We start from the raw sequence: 14679 nt of genomic DNA, 5'->3' as shown, positions 1-14679 counted from the left end.
TCAGGAGGTGGGGCAGAGGATGAGATGGTTGGATGGCATCACCGACTCAACGGACATGAGTTTGGGTAGACTCCAGGAGTTGGTGATGGACGGGGAGGCCTGGTGTGCTGCAGTCCATGGGGTCACAAAGAGTCGGACACGACTGAGCGACTGAACTGAACTGAACCGAACTGAACCATCAGGGTCAGGAGCGAGTTCTACAGCTGCCTAGAAGGCCCCTCTGTGCTCTCCTAGCCCATCTCCCCCAAGGAATCTCTGAAGCAGCATTTTTTTTTTACAAGAATTCCACAGATAGACTGAGAGGTGAGGGTCCTTACACTGGCCCTGCCTTTTGCAGCTCTTCCCACATTTGATTCCCAGTGAGGAATGCGGCTGAACACGTCTGTCTGCTTTACCCACGATGGGGTTGTTTCCTAAAGGTTAAAAGAATGCTCCTCTATTGTCTCCAGGGTTTTCTTCCAAGCCACAGAAACCCATCCCAGAGTGCTGGGCAGGCAATGGTGACTCCATCCAGAGGGCTCCTGGCCAGCAGAGACTGGGAGACGCACCCTGATTTCAGAGCTATTAAAATGTGAAGGCCATGCCTCTTAGGATGGCTGAGATACAGGGTATTATTACTGTTTTGAACATCTTCCTTTGCGGAAGCAGTTTCCTTTGAGAAGTCGCTTGTCTTGATGGTTAAGCCCCGTGGAGCGGAAGCATCTCGATTTCCTCGTGGCCAGCAGTCTCAGTGGTGATCCAGTCCCTAAGCTGCTGGCATCTGCCCATTTCTTCAGGGTCAGCTGGGTGTTACTACCTCTGGCTCTGACCTGGAAAGACAGGGAAACCACGGCTCTGACACCAGACTGCTTCTGGATCATCTTTTCTGGGTACAGACGAAGGTAGGGCTTGTGCCCTCTGGGAATGGTTCAAGGTGTTCTTATGGGCTTCCACCACAGACACACCCCTGTGATGACTATTTCAAAGGGTCAGCGTCCTCTTCCCAGCCTAGCAGTGACCTTCTGCAAATTTGCGTGTGCGCATGCCAAGTTGCTTCAGTCGTGTCTGACTCTTTGTGACCCTATAGACTGTAGCCCACCAGGCTCCTCTGTCCATGGGATTCTCCAGGCCAGAATACTGGAGTGGGTTGCCATGCCTTGCTCCAGGGGATCTTCCTGACCTAGCAATAGAACCTGCATCTCTTATTTCTCCTGCATTGTCTTCCTTACCACTAGAGCCACCGGGGAAGCCCCATATATTATGTTCCTTCAAAGTCCAGCATGCCATTGACGTGGAGCAAGTGCCAGGAAATATTTAAATGAAGGAGCCCATGACAGACCTGGGTGGAGAGATGTCATTCTGCAGCCTGTCTGATTCCTTGCCCTGGAGAAAAACCACTTCTCTGAAACTAGCAGGAACAACTAGGATGGTGTGCATCCTGGCTTCACCCGAGCTCGGAGGGGTTCATTGAAAGCATCGTGTGACCCCTTTGGAGACCTCAGGACCACTCCTTCCTTCTGTGTCTTGGTTCAGGCTGGCCTACCCCAACCATGCCTGCCAGGGCCAAGTCCTGGGTCTCTGGCAGATGGGGCTGAGAGTGACAGGGAGGATCAGGCTGAGACCTGCTCTGGAGCTGGGGGAGGGTGTGGTAGGACGCAGCATCCAGAGTGATGCCGATCCAGAGCAGTGGGTTTAGATCAAACTGCAGAAGAGCAAGGAGGTTGCTGGAGATGGACTGAGTGGGTTGGAGCACTGGGAGTTTGGAAAGGACCTAGCATGTTCTTCAGGAGCTGGGGCGGGGGGTGGGAATCAGAGGGAAGTGCATGGACCAGAATGTCCAGGCTCAAGTCCCAGCCTGGCTCCCTCCCATCCTCATGCCTCCAGGTGGCTACTGCCTTTTCTAGACCTCAGTTTCACCACTCAGATAATAACCCTGGTTCTGCAAACCTCCCAGTTGTGGTTGTGGGGAAGAATTAAAATGTGCTTATGTGATAGTGAGTCCTTGTTCAGGGGCCAGACCCACAGCACTTTTCATGAATTAATTCATTGCTTCTCAAAGTGTGGTCCCCAGACCAGCAGCATTATCAGCATCACTTGGGAATTTGTTAGAAATGCACATTCTTGGGCTCCTGCTGAATCTGAAGCCCTGGGAACACGGCCAGCAGTTTGTATTTGAACAAACCCTCTCGGAGATTCTGCCGAAACCTAAAATTTGAGAACCGTGGCGTTAGCTTCTTGGTCTGCTCATTCTGCTGTGAGGTGAGTGTTGGTATTGTGAAGAGTAAAAGCCTCAGTCCTGCTGGATGGTGCCCAATTTTTCCAGACTCAAAATCAATTCTTTGACAAACGATATGATTCATATATTGTAGAGTTAAACCTTTCACAGAGTGTGCAATTCAGTGATTTTTAGTGTATTCACATCATCATATAGCCATTACCACTAATTTCAGACTATTTCCACTGACCCCCAAAGAAATGGTGTACCATTTAGCAGTCACACTCCATTCCTCTTTCCTCTTAGGCCTTAGGAACCATTAATCCATGCTGTTTTAAGGATAGACATTTCTGGACATTACAGACAATAGACAATGTTAATGTCAATGTCTCTTCTGCATATTTCCAAATGGGATCATAGTAATACTGCTCTTTTGTTTCACTTAGCATAATGGTTTCGAGCTTCTTCCATGTTGTACTGGATTTCTTTTTACGGCAGAATAATACTCCATTGTATGGATATACTACATTTTGTTTATACTTTCTACTACTGATGGGTGGTTGGATTTTTTTCCATTTTTTGTTAATCTCATTGTGCACTGAATGTACAATATTACACAACCATCACCTCTACCTAGTTGCAAACATTTCATCACCCCTAAAAGAGACCCTTGCACCTACTTCTCATTCCTCCTTCCCCTAAGCGCTGGCAACCACTCATCTGCTTTCTGTCTCCATGGATTTAACTATTCTGGATATTTCATATACAAGGAATTATTCAATATGAGATCTTCCGTGTCTGACTTACTTGACTGAGCACAATGTTTTCAAAGTTCATCTATGTAGCTAGCATGCCTCAGTCCCTCAGTTTTTTTAATGGCAGAATAATAGTTTATTGTACAGATAGACCCATTTTGTTTACCCATTCACCCACTGATATTTCCGTTGTTTCCGCTTTTAGCCAAGGTGGATAGTGCTTCCACAAACATTCATGTGCAAGCACTGGTTTGACTACTTATTTTCAGTTCTTTGGAGTATACATCTATATGGGTCATATGGTAACCTTGTGCACAACTTTTTGAAGAAATGCCAATCTGTGTTTTCAAAATAGCTGCACCATTTTACATTCTCACCAACAATGTATGAGGGTTCCAATTTCTACACATTCTTGTCAACACTTTCCATTTTCTCTCTGTTTTAAACATTACATCCACTCTAGTGGATGTGAAGTGGTATCTCATCATGGTTTCGATTTGCATTTCCCTAATGATTGCACCCATGCAATTAAAAGACACTTACTCCTTGGAAGGAAAGTTATGACCAACCTAGATAGCATATTGAAAAGCAGAGACATTACTTTGCCAACAAAGGTCCGTCTAGTCAAGGCTATGGTTTTTCCTGTGGTCATGTATGGATGTGAGAATTGGACTGTGAAGAAAGCTGAGCGCTGAAGAATTGATGCTTTTGAACTGTGGTGTTGGAGAAGACTCTTGAGAGTCCCTTGGACTGCAAGGATATCCAACCAGTCCATTCTGAAGGAGATCAGTCCTGGATGTTCTTAGGAAGGAATGATGCTAAAGCTGAAACTCCAGTACTTTGGCCACCTCATGCGAAGAGTTGACTCATTGGAAAAGCCTGATGCTGGGAAGGATTGGAGGCAGGAGGAGAAGGGGATGTCAGAGGATGAGATGGTTGGATGGCACCACCGAATCGATGGACATGAGTTTGGGTGAACTCCGGGAGTTGGTGATGGACAGGGATGCCTGCCGTGCTGCAATTCATGGGGTCACAAAGAGTTGGACATGACTGAGTGACTGAACTGAACTGAACTGAACTGAATGATTAGTGATAGTAAACATCTTTTCATGTGCTGCTTGGCCACCTGAATATCTTCTTTCCAGATTGTCTTTTAAGTCCTTTGTCCATTTTTGAATTGGTTTGTCTTTTCATTGTTGAGTTTGAGGAGTTCTCTATATATTCTCAATACTAATCCTTTATTAGATATGTGACTTGCAAATATTTTCTCTCAATCTGCGGTTTGCCTTTTTACTCTGTTGGTAGTGTCTTTTGATGCACAACATTTTTTCATTTTGATGAAGTCAAGTTTATCTGCTTTTTTCCTTTTGTTGCTGTGCTTTGGGGTCATATATCTGAGAAGCCATTGGTAATTTCAAAGTCATGAAGATTTAAGTGCTCACATTTAGCTCTTTGACCCATTTTGAGTTGGTTTTTGTATACGATGTGAGGTAGGGGTCCAACTTCATTCTTATGCATATGGGTAGCCAATTATCCCATCACCACTTGTTGAAGAGATGAAAAAGAGGCAATAATTTAAAGATAAATGTGAAGTAAAATACTTATGAAGCTGATATGTGCCAGATATGCAAAAAGTGGGGATGTGGTACTTGAGTAAGTGAAGTTTTGGTGAAGCTCTTACTAGTGGATTTTTTGCTCTTTGAAGATTTCTTCTGGCCCAGGGGGATGCTCTGTTTAGTAATAGATGCCAGGATTGAGGTGACATGGCTGCTGCCTCCCACCCAGAGGGACAACTTGGTAAGATCCCAGCCAAGCTTCTTTTCTGCTACTCTTCTTAGGCCAAAACTCATGACTAGGGTCTCCAGGAGCAAAGAAGAATGACCCCCCGTCCCTTGCTCACCTGGTACCTGTCTGCTCCTTCCTCTTCCCCTAATTGGGCTGTGGTCCCACTGCCAGGCCCAGTGCCTCTCCCATCTGGCCAAGTGCAGTTCCAAAAACAACCTCTGGAGCACCTGAATGTGTTTCCAGCCCAGACTAATGGTGGTTCCATCCATGGCCCAGATCCAGGTCTCTGTTGGGTGGGGCAGCAGCTCCTCATCTCCTGGAAGGTGATGGAAGCATGTGGTTTTGCTTTTTCTCATTTGTTTTTGGAACATAAATATCTTTCCAAGGCTCTCTGGCCAGATGGGGACAGTGCGGGTCAGTTGGCTTCTTTGTCAAAGCCAAGTGCCTCTGTGAGCTGCGTCTCCTGCCCATCACCCAGGCCCTTCCAGGTGTGCTCATGTCCTAGGGCCGCCATAACAAAGGACCACGAACTGGGTAACTTATAACAGCAGGAATGTACTTTCCCTCAGGTCTGAAAGCTAGAAATTCAGAATCAAGATGCTGGCAGAGTTGATTGCTTCTGGGGGCTCTGAGGGGGGAAGTCTGTTCCATCTTCTCCTCGAGCTGCTGGGGGCTGCTGGCAAGCCTTGGTGTCCCTCACGTCCCTTGTTTCCGCCTTCTTCACCTGACCTTCTTCCTGTGTCTCTGTCTCTGTGTCTTTTCTCCTCTTTTAAGGACATCAATCATCATAGATGCAAAGCCCATCCCACTCAGGGGGCTTCCCTGGTGGTCCACTGGCTAAGACCCCATGCTCCCAATGCAGGGGCCCTGGGTTTGATCCCTGGTCAGAGAACTAGATCCCACATGCTGCAACTAAAGATCCGGCATGCAGCAATGAAGATCAAAGATCCTGTGTGCTACAACTAAGACCTGGTACAGCCAAAGAAACAAATATTTTAAAAAAGAGGACATTGCATCCTAAAAAAAAAAAAAAAAAAGCCCACTCTATTCATCTAATGCTAATCTTTTGACCTCATCTTAACTAATTACATCTGCTGTGATCCTATTTCCGAATTAAGTCACATTCTGTGGTTCCAGGAAGAACATGATTTTGGAAGGGACGCTATGAAACCCCATGCCCGAGGCGAGGAGCTGTGGCTCCTGGGAAACTCACTGGAGCTGACATTCTGTGTCTGTGAGCCCCTCCTGGCTGCCTTTGCTTCTAACAGCCTGCAACTGCAGCTCTCTCAGCATCCCCTTGAGCTACTAGAGCTGTTTTGTTCACACATACACACACACACAGATCCAGAAGTGCCTGGGCATTTATGTCCTCTGGGCCGCCTTAGCATGATAATGACTGGTCCTCATGCAGGAGTTTGAAAGCCCAGCTCATTTGCCTTCAGCTGGGGACAAACTCTGAGGTGGAGCTGACACTCCAGAGCTCCCCCACAGGTCAGGGTAGAGCTGACTAATTCACTCTCCATGTCCAGTTCCCCCAAATCTGTTTGTGACTTGTCTTAAGAAATTGGCTTTCATAAGGGTCCTCTTCTCAAAGTCTGTTCTGGGCATCCCAATCTGAGACGGATACACATACTTGGAGCCTGCTATGGCCAGGACTGATGTAGGAACCTAGCCCAGAGGAGCCACAGAGGGACCCATCTCACAGGTCCTGAGACTCAGTGACTTGTGACTGTGGTGCTTTGAAAATGGACTTGACCTTTGGGGGCACTGAGGCATCTCCCACACATCCTGCTGAGACTGGTCTTCCCAGCCACGCCATCTGAGATCTAATCTTGTCTTTCAGGCTTCTGGCCATCCAGTTAGTGCCTATAGGTGGTCCTTCTTCCTCCACGTGAAGGGAAGACCACGTGGATAGCTCATCACTGTGCACCAACACACAACTTGGCCCTGACTCCTTGACTTCTCTGACAGTCGACTGTAGAGGACACAGGAGAGTGTGGAGGGACAGGTATAGACGAGGCACAAGTGGGTGACCTGGGGCCTGGCGCACCTCTTCACAGAGCTTGCCTGGATGCTCTGGACCACTCAGTCCCCATTCCAAATATATAATTTTAATTCTGTAATGGATCGCTGCTGTGCCTCCCTAATATTATGACCTGATGGGTTTGATAATACCCATCTCACAAGGGTCACTCTGGAGAGAGCTACCCTATAGCTGCTGAGTGTCTCATGGTCAGGCATGCAGTCCCAATTAGGAATCAGGAGAATGTCAGAAACTATTTTTTTTTTAAGAGTAGTTCTCTGCTGCAGGAAACCTGAGGAGTGTGCCCTAGCACTCTTTCACTGCTGCTGCTGCTGCTAAGTCGCTTCAGTTCACTAGGGTTTGCCAAAGACTCTGTCCAATATCCCTATCTAGCACTGTGGAATCTTCTTGGTCACATGGCTTAAATAACAAGGCAGCTTGCATTGCAGCCTCAGCCTCTACAGAGTTATCTCTTTCTTTGTCTCAGAAATGACAGTTTTTTTAAAAAAATAACAAATGTTAGTGAGGATGTGAAGACACTGGAACCCTTGTGCACTGTTTGTGGGCATGTAAAGTGGTACAGCCACTGTGGACAACTGTGTCGTGTGTCCAGATCATCTTGAGAAAGGAGAACAGAGTTAGAGGCATCACAGGCTCTGATTTCAGACTATACTACAAAGTGACAATAATCAAAACAAGATGGTACTGAACAGACTAGACAGCCCCAAATTAAACCAATACAGTTATGGACAAAGGAGACAAGAATATACAGTGGAGAAAAGACAGTCTCTCCAATAAACGGTGCTGGAAAAACTGGGTGGCTACATGTAAAAGAATGAACGTAGAACATTTTCTCACATCATATACAAAAATAAACTAAAAATGGATTAAAGGCCTAAATGGAAGACTGGAAACCATAAAACTCCTGGAAGAAAACATAGACATAACACTCTTCAACATAAATTGCAGCAATTTTTTTGGGATCTGTCTCCTAAGGCAAAGAAACAAAAGCAAAAACTGAATAAACGGGGCCCAAGTGAAAGTGAGGTCGCTCAGTCGTGTCTGACTCTTTGCGACGCCATGGACTGTAGCCTATCAGGCTCCTCCATCCAAGGGATTTTCCAGGCAAGAGTGCTGGAGTGGATTGCCATTTCCTTCTCCAGGGGATCTTCCCGATCCAGGAATTGAACCTGGGTCTCCCACATTGCAGGCAGACGCTTTACCGTCTGAGCCACCAGGGAAGCCGTCACACTTGGGGCTAATTAAACCTAAAAGCTTTTGCACAGCAAAGACAACTGTCAACAAAACAACAAGACAACCTATAGAATGGAAGAAGATATTTGCAAATGATAGACTGATAAAGGGTTAATACCTAAAATATATAAACAGCTCGTACAACTCAACAGAAAAAATCCAAACAACTCAATTGAAAAATGGGCAGACATTTTTCCAAGGAAGACACACAGATGGCCAAGAAGAGCGTGAAAAATGTTCTATATCTAATCATCAGGGAAATGCAAATCAAAACTACCTTGAAAAATCACAACTGTCAGAATGTCTACAGTAAAAAGGACCAGAAATGACAAATATTGGCCAGGATGTGGAGAAAAGGGACCATCTGGTTATTGCTGGTGGGAATGTAAACAGGTGTGGCTGCTATGGGAAACTATGGTGGTTCTCAAAAGACTGAAAACAGAACTTCCATATGATCCAGCAATCACTCCTGGATACATTTCTGCAGAAAATGAAAGCACTGATTTCAAAAGATCTATCCCAATGTTCACATGTGCTAAGTCACTTCAGCTGCGTCTGACTCTGCTACCCTACGGACTGTAGCCCGCCAGGCTACTCCGTCCATGGGATTCTCCAGGCAAGAATCCTGGAGCAGGCTGCAGTGCTCTCCTTCAGGGGATCTTCCCGACACAGGGATCAAACCCCTGTCTCTTATGTCTCCTCTGCTGGCAGGCGGTTTCTGTACCACTAATGTCACTGTTCATAGCAGCATTATTAACAATATCCAAGATACAGTAGCAACCCAAGTGTCCTTCAACAGATAAATGGATAAAGAAGTCGTGGTGTATATATACAATGGAATATTACTCAGGCAGAAAAAAGAATGAAAGTTTGCCATTTGCAACCAAATGGATGGACTTTGAAGGTATTATGTTTAGTGAAATAAATTAGCTCAAGGATATATTATACAACATAGGGAATATAGCCAATATTTTTATAACTTGAAATGAAGTATAATCTATAACATTTTTGAAACACTATTTTGTACACCTAAAACTATATAATATTGTAAATCAACTTAAAAAATATCTCCCTCCCCTAAGTATGGTGGCTTCTCAAATAATTAAAAATAGATTTACTGTATGAGCCAGAAATTCCATTTCTGGGTATATACTCAAATGAATAAAAAGAGGGGTTTTGAAGATATATTCTACACTCAGTATTATTCACAAATAGTTAAAACATGGAAGCAGTCTTAGTATGCATCAATGGATGGATGGATGGGCAAAATGTAGTGTATCCGTACAGTGGTACAGTAGTCAACCTAAAAACGAAGGAAATCCTGTCATATACTGCAACATGCATGAACCTTGAGGATGTTAACGCTAAGTGAAATCAGCCGTCACAAAAAGTCAAATACAGTATGATTCCATGTATATGAGATACTTAGAGTAGTCAAAACCATAGGGACAGAAAGTAGAGTGATAGTTGCCAGGGTCTTGGGGGTTATCATTTAACAGATATAGAGTTTTCCATTTGCAAGATGAAAAGAGTTATGGGGATGGATGGTGGTGATGGTTATAGGATAATGTGAATGCATTTAATACCACGGAACCACATACTTAAAATAGTAAAGATAGTAAACTTTTGTTATATGTATTTTAACACACACACACAAAGTTGATAACTTCCTCATCACCTAATAAACAGATCCGAGTAATACTCCCAAGTGTGGAATACACTATTTCGAAATTCAAAGAGGCCAAAGAAGGTGGCTTAAAACAGTGAGAGTTTACTCTCTCAAAGTTCTGCGGGTCAGAAGCCTGAAATCAAGGTGCTGGCAGGGTTGTGCTGTCTCTAAAGTCTCCAGGAACCATCCTTTCTTTGCTTCCTCTGGCCTCTGGGAGCTCCAGACACTCCTTGGCCTGTGACTTCTTTACTCCAATCTCTTCCTCTGTCATCACGCTGCTTCCTCCTTTGTGCATCACTTATAAGGATGTTTGTCATTGGATTTAGGACCTGCTCGGATAACCCAAGATTATACTCTCATCTTGAGATCCTTAATTACATCTGTAATGACCCATTTTCCAAATAAACTATTCACAGGTTTCAGGGATAAGGATATGGATGTATCTTTTGGTGGGAGGACTTTTTTTTTAAAGATTTTTTTTATGAGGACCATTTTTAATCTTTATTGAATTTGTTACAATATTGCTTGTGTTCTATGTTCTGGTTTTTTGGCTGAGAGGCATGTGGGATCTTAGTTCCTGCAACCCCTGCATTGGAAGGTGAATCTTAACCACTAGACCACCAGGGAAGTCCCTGGTGGGGAACTTTTTGCCTACTATGTGGTTAAAGGTGCAAAAATGTAGCAACTTCTCTTAGAGGTGAGGGTGTGACCTGCCTCAGCTCCATGTTCCTCTCTACAGCAGCATTTTGGACCCCTGAATCTTCACGGAGGTTTATCTCCCACCCTCTGGCCATGTTCTTGCCACTTCCTGCTTCCCCAGCAGCAGGGGCATGGGGTGCGGGCCCGGGGAGGAGGGGTGGGTTATGCTCAGATAGCATTCATGCCAGCGTTCTTGATCCTCTTGATGTTCCTGACGCTACTCTGGCCCGCCAGGTCGGCTCTAGCAGCTCGTATCTTCCCCCTCCTTTGGAGCACTGCACTCTGTCTCATCGCAGGGAGCCTACCAGGGAGGTCACTCCCCTGTGAGGGGCCGGTTAGTCACACTGGCCGCCTGGGGGGCAAGTCAGTGGTGCAATGCACCCTCCAGAGTCCCCCGCGAGACCAGAAGGAGGAAAATCTCCAGCCCAAATGCGTCACGGTAATTAGCTTTCTTCTCGTGCTCTGTCCTATTTGTCATTCCGCTTCTGAAACCCCCCTCCCCCCACAAAAATCCCTGCCTCTGGATCTGTGTCTAGGGTGCCTGAGTAAAGACAGCCCTGGGATTTCCCTGGTGGCACAGTGGATAGGAATCCACCTGCCAGGGCCGGGGACACGGATTTTGATCCATGGTCTGGAAAGATCCCACCTGCCGTGGAGCAAGTGCACCCGGGCACCACCACTACTGAAGGCCGTGTCCCGAGAGGCTGTGACCCACAAGAAACGCCACCACGATGACAAGCCAGCACGCCGCAGCGAAGAGCAACCCCTGCTCACGGCAGCCAGAGAGAGCCCGTACGCAGCAACGAAGACCCAGCCCAGCCAGAAATTAATTAATTAATTAAAGGAAAGGGAGAAAAAAAAGATAGCGCAGAGGAGCATTGTTTTGATGATCAGATGGGGCCGGGAAGAGGGTTCTGTGGCCCCTGTCGGGTATAGGCAAACTGCTTTGCCCCCTCTCTGCTGTGGGACCTCGTGAACAGAGTCGGCCATATCAATGGCTGTCTGCCAGATTCCAGACACGCTGGACACCTTCCAGACGTCTTTCAGGGAAGATGCCACCTGGCACAGAGATTCGGCTGCACCTGGCTGAAGCTCCTGGCAGCCTGAATCCCCTCCTCAGAAGGCCCTTTGCTGACCACCTTTTCAAATGTCCTCCTGCAGCACTGCGTCTCCTGCCATCATATTCTCCCATCTTATTCTTTGTAGCCTTTATTCCTTTCTGAAATCATGGCACATGTTTATCTGCTTGATTATGGTCTTTCTCTCCTACTAGGGCCTAAGCTCCAAGGGGCTGAGGATTCTGGCTTATTCACAGCTGCATCCCAAGCCCCCATCCTGGTAGTAGGTGGTGAACCAATATGTGTCAAATGAATCAAAGAGTGGCCTGTGTTCCTTCACTTGAAATCAATAGGAGGCAAGCCAGAGGGTTTTCTGCGGAGATTTTAAAGTAGAGGCCACTTCTGGGGGTCACTGGGGTGAGAGAAGGGAGGTCAAGGTGGGCTGTCTTCCAGGTGGTGAAAATCCCCTTGGCCCGGCGAGCCCCTCCCTGGCCTGGGCTTCTTGTTGGGTCTGGCGCAGACCTCAAGGAAACATAACATTTTTAATAAAACCTCAGAGTCAATAAAGCCAAATGGTCCCGGGTGCCCCTCCTGCCGGCCCTAGCTGTTGATCTTAGAAGTCAAGAGGTTGGGGAGTCGCCTAATTCCCGCGTAGTTCGGGAAGACGTAAGCTACAAGGGCCTGGCCCATTTTCTATGAAAAAAAACACACACGCACACACAAAACAAAACAAATCTTACTGGTCCTGGAAAGATTCCATCGCCAGCCAGAATCAAAGGTCCATTCAGAGCGATAGAACCACTCACATTCGCTGCTAATGAAAACCAAATTTCTCGTCCCCCTGAGCGTTTCCAGGGGCTGCAACTGGAAGGGGCTGCTGTGGGCTCCCGGCCACCCCTCCTGCCGCCCAGAGGGCCCCGCCATGTTAAAATAGTTTTATGATAATATGGGCCGCGTATTTTTCTAGCTTCAGGCGTCGGTGATTTAGAACTGAGTTGTTTTCATGGAAAGAGAAATAGCACTTGTTTGAGGAGGGGAAGACCGCCCCCTCAGCTGGTCGTCCCACTGTGTGTCCCCCTGCAGAGTGAGGGAGCTTGCCGCCAGGGGCTCCAGCCCCCCAGGGAGGCCTCATTCACAGGGCACCCTCACCCTTGAGGGTGCAGGATGGGCGGTGGGGTCACCGGAGGGTCTAGAGATGTCATTTCTGTCTTGATTTCATGGCTCTGTCAAATTTCAGGTTCACAATTCAGAAAGACAGATGCATTATTCTCAGATGCAGAGAAAGGGCTGTAAGTCTGTGTGCTTTCCGTTTCTGCTTTCCTTTTTTTTTTTTTTAAAGGCATATTCTCATAACTTTTTCCTTTCTTTCCCCCTTTAATGGGCAGCCTTTATGTCAAAGATGATTCATGGGGCACAAACTCAGGTGTGCAAGACATAACAACTTTTTCCTAAAGTCAAGTCTTACTTTGAGCCACCTATACCTTTAGTTGATGGGACATTTAAGCCCAACTTTATCAGGTATCGAAAGAAGAAAGAAAGAAAGAAAAAGTCGCTCAGTTGTGTCTGACTCTTTGCAACCCCATGGACTGTAACCTACCAGTCTTCTCCGTCCATGGGGTTTTCCAGGCAAGAGTACTGGAGTGGGTTGCCATTTCCTTCTCCAGGGTTATCTTCCCAATCCAGGGATCGAACCCAGGTCTCCCACATTGCGGGCCGATGCTTTACCATCTGAATCACCAGGGAAGTGCTTATTAGGTATTTTTCTACCCTTATTAGAAATAGGAGGGGATTCCTTTCTTGTTTCTCAGTTTTTTTCAGCTTTAAAATGAGGATATTGATAGTATAGACCTTAAGAAGCTGAGTTAACATGGCAAAATATTTATAATAGCGCCTGACATGCAGTGTTAGCTATCAAAGTTATCGTTTTTCCAGTAGTCATGTATGGATGTGAGAGTTGGACTAAAAAGAAAGCTGAGCGCTAAAGAATTGATGCTTTTGAACTGTGGTGTTGGAGAAGACTCTTGAGAGTCCCTTGGACTGCAAGGAGATCCAACCAGTCCATTCTGAAGGAGATCAGTCCTGGGATTTCTTTGGAAGGAATGATGCTAAAGCTGAAACTCCAATACTTTGGCCACCTGATGCGAAGAACTGACTCATTTGAAAAGACCCCGATGCTGGGAAAGATTGAAGGCGGGAGGAGAAGGGGACAAGAGAGGATGAGATGGTTGGATGGCATCACCAAATTGATGGACATGAGTTTGAGTAAGCTCCAGGAGTTGGTGATGGACAGGGAGGCCTGGCATGCTGCAGTCCACGGGGTCACAAAGAGTTGGACATGACTGAGCGACTGAACTGATACTGATTATTATTTCCAAGATAAATGCAGAGAAGGCCCCAAATTCAGCATGAGGTTACCAAGGAAGGCTATGTAGAAGAGGTGACACCTTAACTAATGTCAAAAGAGTTGGTCCAAGCATGATTTTGAAGTCCTCTGCTTGGATATTTATCAAGGTCTAAAAGTTTAATACACTATGCCCCTAACAAATGTGCTCACTTTAGAAAACTTGAAAAAACACTGAAAAATATAAAGAAGAAAACAGGAAACAGCTATAACCACAATCTTCCAGTGATTTCACTCTAGATTCACTTGTTTTTTAATAATATTAACTGATATTCTGTATATACACTGTGTACTTGGCTAGAAAAAACTTTATTCCTGGAAAAATATTTATATATTTATAGAAAATAAAGATCTGCACGGAGGAAAAATTCCTGAAAATATGAACAATGGTTATCTTTGGAGAGGTGGGATTATAAGTAACCTTTCTTGTGCTTTTTTTTTTCTTGTGCTCTTTTTGATAACCTGTATAATCTACGTTTTCTCCCATGACTATGTATTATTTGGTGTAATTTTAAAATGTGATCTTATATCTGTGAGTCTGCTTTGTATACACATTCATTTGTATTCTTTTTTAAGATTCCACGTATAAGTGATATCATAATGTATTTGTCTTTCTCTGTCTGACTTGTTTCACTAAAAGGGTTTTCCAGGTGGTGCAGTGGTAAAGAATCCATCTGCCAATGCAGGATGCAAGAGACGCAGGTTCGATTCCTGGATCAGGAAGATCCCCTGGAGAAGGAAATGGCAACCCACTCCAGTATCCTTGCCTGGGAAATCCCAGGGACAGAGGAGTCTGGTGGGCTAAAGTCCATGAGGCTGCCAAGAGTCGGACATGACTAAA

General features: G+C 45.7%; 1 long non-coding RNA gene across 1 annotated transcript; it reads left to right on the top strand.

The window, feature by feature from the left end:
- LOC133233095 (uncharacterized) lies at positions 1 to 7255 on the top strand. The gene is made up of 2 exons (XR_009731581.1): positions 1 to 881; positions 1215 to 7255. It is a non-coding gene; the product is annotated as an uncharacterized LOC133233095 (long non-coding RNA).
- The last annotated feature ends 7424 nt before the right edge of the window (positions 7256 to 14679 follow it).

This window comes from Bos javanicus, chromosome 2, assembly GCF_032452875.1.
Source record: "Bos javanicus breed banteng chromosome 2, ARS-OSU_banteng_1.0, whole genome shotgun sequence".
NCBI classification, from domain to species: domain Eukaryota; kingdom Metazoa; phylum Chordata; class Mammalia; order Artiodactyla; family Bovidae; genus Bos; species Bos javanicus.
The sequence above is the reverse complement of the archived record's forward strand: the minus strand, read 5'-3'. Positions and strand labels throughout refer to the sequence as shown.